Source organism: Nicotiana attenuata, chromosome 2 (genome assembly GCF_001879085.1).
Source record: "Nicotiana attenuata strain UT chromosome 2, NIATTr2, whole genome shotgun sequence".
NCBI lineage: Eukaryota > Viridiplantae > Streptophyta > Magnoliopsida > Solanales > Solanaceae > Nicotiana > Nicotiana attenuata.
The window spans coordinates 53,723,981-53,731,171 of NC_031990.1; positions in this window are offsets into that span (position 1 = coordinate 53,723,981).

Below are 7,191 nucleotides of genomic sequence, written 5' to 3' on the forward strand. Positions count from 1 at the left end.
AGGGGGAGGTTAGTAGCAAAAATTATTCTTCTACAGTGGAAAAGAAATAATTTTTCTTTCAAAGCAAAACCAGGAACTAAACACAAATTGCTTTTTCAATACTAATAGAAGTTTTTCATAAATGATTTAGTCAAACGTAAATTGTTGTTCTTCCTAGCTCCTTCGGGATCTTTACACAAATAGTTGATCATATTAATTGTTTACTTTTATAGTCATATACAAAGATTATACATGTATAATAAATAAATTATGTATATATTATACATTCACCGATTATTTTAATTTAACTGCTAGGATGGATGGCTATTTGGATTAATTCTTCTTTTCTTAAACTCCATTTGATAAAAAAAAAAAAAGTATTTCAAAATAAATAAATTTTAAAAGTTCGAGTTTATAAACATGATATAATCTTTTTCAATAAAATATGTTATTTATTCAATTAACAAATCTCACTTGTGAAATGAAGTATTACAATATTTTCTAACCAATAATGATACATTACAATATTTTCTAACCAATTAACAGATGAATTGAGTTGGTTTATATGTGGCTCAGTAATATANCGCTTTCCTTATGTTACTCTGTTGGTTAAACACTTTAACCCTTTTATCATATATTAATATACTAGTAGATTTATTCGCGTTTCGCGCGGTTATAAAAGACATCAATAAATTTGGAAATAATCTTTTATATTTTCAATCACGATCTAAATTTTTGTATGTCTGCATGGTTCTCTCAACCTAATTTTATATTACATACATTTATATAGGTACTTGACTCATTAGATAGTGAAACCTTTTTAATTCCAAATTTTCTACTATTTGAATAAAATAAACATGAAATGAAAAGAAAATATCAAGAAAAATATAAAAAGTAAAGAAACTACAAACAGAATGAAAAACAAAGCAAATCAAATAAATGCAAAAGGTCAGTTGTTGTATTAGTCCAGGATCAAGGCAAATCAAATAAATGCAAAAGGTCAGTTGTTGTATTAGTCCAGGATCGCTATGTATAACGTATGTATCCCACCTCCGTAAGTCACAATTCTCCATAATTCCAGCCAAATGTGTAATGAAGTTATTACAATTAAAAGATCTGTTTAAAGATGTGTGGTGTCACGACCCCAGTTCGCCCTACGTGAATATGTCGTGATAGCACCTAGTCCCTATAACTAGGTAAGCCTAACAATGCAGAAATAACAACCTAACTTGCGGAATAATTAATTAGAACTGAACATATCAAAATAATAACTGCATATAAGGCCGCTCGGCCTATACAACTCAAAAGAAATGCGGAAGTCTACAACTCAATCCCAAAACACGGAAACTCATGGGAACCACAGGCTAACGGAAACATATTACGCTGCTCTAACTCCAGAATATCTAAACAACTGAGGGAAAAGGGATAAACTAGATACTAAAGCTGGAACAGAATAGAGACTCCTGGTCTGCGGACGCGGCAGATATACTTCGAACTCTCCACGTATCTCCTCGCCTCAAGGATAGTGCGCCTGAGTAGAGGTACCTGGATCAGCACATGAAAAACATGCGCAGGAAGGGCATGAGTACACCACAGCGGTACTCAGTAAGTGTCAAGCCTAACCTCGGTTGGGTAGTGACGAGGAAGGTCAGGGCCCTACTGAGGTTAAACAATATAATATAAATCAACAGTATGAAAATAGGCAGTAACAGTGAGTACAACAGTGGAATAAGACAGACTAAACAAAGCAATAACAAATACACAAAGAACGGAGCAAACACAGAATAAGTACAGCTCAATACCAATGGTAACAATGAGGATCTCCCAGGATACCGTCTCGTAGTCTAGCTATCAATGTGTAGGGGGATCTATCGGGAATCTAACCCGCAGTCCCAAAGTAAATGTGCAGGGGGATCTATCGGGAATCTAACCCGCAGTCCCAAGGTAAATATGCAGGGGGGTCTATCGGGAATCAAACCCGCAGTCCCAAAGTAAACAGACAAGGGGGGGGGGGGGAAGGGTATTACCAAAATCCCACATCCGTAGTCCCAATGTAAATTCGCAACCACAGCCAAAAATATACCAAGAAATGAAGTAAGAAATACAAACACAGATAGAACTAGCCTAGCATAATTCACGTAGAACAGTCAAAACAAAGTAAGCAATTAGGCAGTCAAGTAAGCTAAACATGCTTTTCCTAATCTAGCACAAGTTATAAATTCAAGTAGAGTAAGGCAAGTAAGAAAGAAACTAAATCTTAATAATTTAAGTAAAAACCGAATTTTCATCAATCGGCTCAAGTACGCGCTCGTCACCTCACGCACAAGGCACTCAAATATCAAGAACAATCCTAAGGGGAAAGGTCCCCCGCACAAGGTTAGACAAGCCACCTACCTCGAACCGGCTCAATATCAACTAGAAACCATGTTCTTGCCATGAGTATCCGACTCCAAATGGCCCAAATCTATTCAATTCAGTTACATATTGTAAATAATATTGCAAACAACTGATTCCGCTAATAAATCTAAAGCTAGGGCGCAAAAATAGGTAAGATGACCAAAACGCCCCTCAAGCCAACGTCTCGGAATCGAATAATTTTCACATTTTTAGAACCCTCGTACTCTCACGAGTCTAACCATATAAAAATCTCCCAATTTGGAGGTCAAATGCCCACTCAAAACTCAATAGTTTAGGCAATGAAGTTTTACCCCAAATTATCCAATTTTTGATCCTAAATTCGAATTCCAATGATGTATTTAACTATATAATGATGAAATATAACAAAAAGGGACCAAAGAAACGTTTCCCGGTGATCTTCTCTTCGAAACCCACTCAAAATCGCCTTAAACCGAGCTTTCAATTGATTTTTCAACTTATGAAATTAAAACCCTCGAATTTCTATATCTGCACAGTGAATACCGCTTCTGCGGTTTAGGGACCGCTTCTGCGGCCTAGGGACCGCTTCTGCGGTCCCGCCTATGCGAAACACTGGCCGCTTCTGCGGCTTCTTCTAAAAGGCCAGATCTCCGCTTCTGCGGTTCCTGAGGGGGGGACCAAACTCGCTTCTGCGATGAGGGAGCCGCTTCTGCGGTTCCCAAGCTGCAGAAGCGGAAATACCAGAAGGAACAAAAATACCAGCTGCTACAAACTTAGAAATTTCCTCCGTTAACCACCCGAAATCATCCCGAGGCCCCCGGGACCTCAACCAAAAGCACCAATACCACATAAAACCTTATTCGAACTTGTACCAATCCTTAAAACACCTAAAACAACACCGGAAACCCGATTTAATCAATGATTCAAGCCTAAGAACTTCAAATTTCTTCCAAATACGCTTTCGATCAAAAACCTAACCAAAACACGTCCGAATGACCTGAAATTTTGCACACACATCCCAAATGACATGACGGAGCTACTGCAACTTCCGGAATTCCATTCCGACCCTCGGATCAAAGACTCACTATCGGACCGGAAACTTCAAAAATACAAACTTCGGCATTTTAAGCCTAAATGAGCTACGGACTTCCAAAATTCATTCCGAACACGCTCCCAACCCCGAAATCACCTCAAGGAGCTAACGGAACCATCAGATTTCCATTCCGAGGTCGTCTTCACACTGTTCCGACTACGGACCATTTTTCAACACTTAAGCTCTCATTTAGGGACTAAGTGTCCCAAAACACTCCGAATCCTAACACCGAACGTCCCGGCAAACCAAAATAGCAGAAATGAACTTAGGGGAAGCAGTTAAGGGGGGATCGGGGCGTAAATTCCAAAAACGACCGGCCGGGTCGTTACATGTGGTTTCTTTCCTCCATACTCACCAGTTATGCATACTGGAATACTGTTCCAGTTATGTCAAATTGGTGTCTTTAACACAATTTTTTTTTTAAAGAAGACACACCCTTTTCCACGGTATATCCATTTATTGCTCTCAAAATAAATATGTCCAAGATGAACCTTACGTAATTTAAGCTTTCAAGAATAATTGAAGTAGCAGAAACAATCTTATAGACTAATTCTAAAGTAAGAATCCTCTGCAGTTGGTTAAGATCTGAACCGTAGCACCCTCCTTTTGTCGGAGTGCTGGTGGTGTTACCTTCTTTCTTTCTTGTATACCTCTGCGGAGACTACAGTTACATCTCTTCGTAGTTATTGCGCAAAAAAAAAAGACAGAATTTACAACTTTTCATTACCCTCTCTAATTGCATAATAGTTAAACAATAAGAGGGTGTAATAAATGTGATACACCTCTTCAGATTTTACTGCTTCACAGTTAATTAGAGAAAATAGGAAAAAAGGCAAAAAAACACGAAAAAAGATAAATAGTAATCCTAATCTTTGAGAGGTGCCACGTCAACTCTACTATTCCCAGGATTTTATATATATATAGATTTAATGCTTCCTTAATCGAGAACTTAATAATATTTGGACAAAGCTACCCAGTAATATTCTCAAGTAATTATTCGTAAGGCACATGACAGAGGACGGCTTAAAGAGAAGGACGGACATGTTTCTAGACCGGCAAACTTCGAAAGAAGAAATACATATGACACTTTAAACGAATCTCACATTGAAACAAGAGAGGAAAGTAAAATAAACTATCAAGGCGATGCATTATTTACCTCTTATACCTAGGTTAAAGAGGTTATATGCGTCGATGAGCTCTGCTCCTCATATGAGATGACACTTTGAAAATAAAGACCACCTGGTGTTATGTGTCATCCTTCGGATGAAGAAGCTTGGAAGCACTTTGATAGGACATATCCAGATTTTGCTAGTGAACCAAGGAACATTCGGTTAGGTCTATGTGCGGATGGCTTTACGCCTTTTTTTATATCTGCGACACCATATTCATGTTGGCCTATCTTTCTTACACCTTATAATCTACCACCCGAGTTGTGTATGACTAGTTCATATATATTCTTAAATTGTATTGTCCCCGGTCCACGTAATCTGAAAAGTTTGATTGATGTATATTTGTAACCGTTGATTGATGAGCTAAAATAATTGTGGTATGATGGTGTTGAAACATATGACATATCAACCAAGCAGAATTTCAATTTGCGTGCCAATTTAATATGGACTATTAACGATTTTCCTGCGTATGGAATGTTGTCTGGGTGGATGACTGCTGGGAAGCTAGCTTGTCCTTACTACATGGAAAATAGTAAAGTGTTCACTTTGAAACATGGCCGAAAGAAATTATGGTTTGATTGTCATCGTCAATTCTTGCCTCATGATCATGAGTTTAGAAGGATGAAAAATATATCCAAAAAGAATAAAATGGAATATGATTCTCCACCTCCGATACTTTCAGGTGAGGAATTTTGGGAGAGGGTCCAGAACTTCAGTAAAGTTACTGAAGCCCCACCTTATAGATTCCCCGGATATGGTGTTACTCATAATTGGACGAAACAGAGTATATTTTGGGACTTGCCTTATTGGAAGGATAATCTTCTCCGTCAAAACCTTGATGTCCTGCATATTGAGAAAAATTATTTTGATAATTTATTCAACATAGTGATGGATGTTAAAGGTAAGACAAAGGATAACCAGAAGGCTAGAATTGACTTACAAGAATATTGCAGGCGGCCTGAATTATACTTGCAGACAGCAAACAACGGTAAGGTATTCAAGCCCAACGCAAGTTACACATTCACTTTGGAAGAAAGATGACAAATTTGTGACTAGGTTACGAAATTGAAGTTGCCTGAGGGTTATGCGTCGAATCTTGGAAAAAAAGTAGATATGGAGGTAGGAAAGTTGAGCTATTTGAAAAGTCATGACAGTCATGTTTTCATGGAGACCTTAGTGCCTATTGCATTTTGTGATTTGCCTGAAAGAATCTGGAAACCCATCACAAAGATTAGTTTGTTTTTCAAAGACTTGTGTTCTACCACATTAAGGGAAGAAAACATACTCTGAATGGATCTGAACATTCGTGTAACTTCTAGTAAGATGGAAAAAATATTTCCATGTGATTTTTTTTATGTGATGGAACACTTTCCAATCCACCTTGTACACGAGGCACGACTTGGAGGGCCTGTTCAATGCAGATGGATGTATCCCTTTGAGAGGTAATATTATAAGTTTGATGTAATTTTCTATTTTATTTGAATGTTCTTGGAAACCAAGTTGGAGATATTGATTATTATGGTATTCTCAAAGAAATAATAGAACTAGAATATATAGGTTGGCCATTTAAGAAAGTGATACTCTTTAGATGCAAGTGGTTTGACCCAAATCCAACAAGAGGTACAAGAGTACAAAACCAATACAACACAATTGAGGTTAATCATACGAGGGAGTATGATCGCTATGATCCTTTCATAATTGCACATAATGTTAGGCAAGTGTATTATGCTCCTTATTCATTGCGGCGGAATAAGTCCGATTAGTAGGTTGTAATAAAAACTAAGCCTGTAGGCAGGGTGGAAGTCGAGAATGTGTTAGATGTTGCATATCAAAACGATATCTCCAGTGTTCACCAAATAGTGGACGATCAGTTAGAAAATGATTTGGAACATCCTGAATGCATATTGGAAGAAGTTGATATAAATGAAGTAACAATTATAGAAAATGAGGACGAAGAATCAACTGATGAAGCTCAAACAAGTGAGGATAAAGAATTCTCGGACGAGGAACAATACGTTTATGAGCTTTAAAAAGTTGGTTTTTTAAAGCACTCTTGTTTTATAGCTAGTTTCTTATATGTTTCAATCTAAATATGTATTATATTATGCAGATGGCACGTACGGGTCAAGGTAACAATGACCCTACTGGTTCTCGGGGTCGAGAAAAGGCTAAGAAGGGAAAAAGGAGGGTAGATAATAATACTCCCTCTTCTCCACCCTTTACAGAGATGTCTATGTTTTATCCTCCGCCCCACGACTATACTGAGCTGCCACAGCATCACGAGCACTACACCTTCATCCAGACACCAGGCCTTTCATCACAGGGCCATAGGACTATACGTCCGACATACAGTCCAGCTGCCTCACGACCACGTGGATCGCAGCCATCTGCATCGCAGCCATCTTGTTAATTTATATGAGTCCACCAAACTATAGAGTACCTGGTCCTCTATGAGTTTTTACTGAGAATACTAATAAAACAGTAAGTGAATGAGTCACGGGATTTTTACCTGGAAAAATCACACACAAGGGGACAAAAACAATGACCTACACTCGTAGGCTTTCAACTTCACTA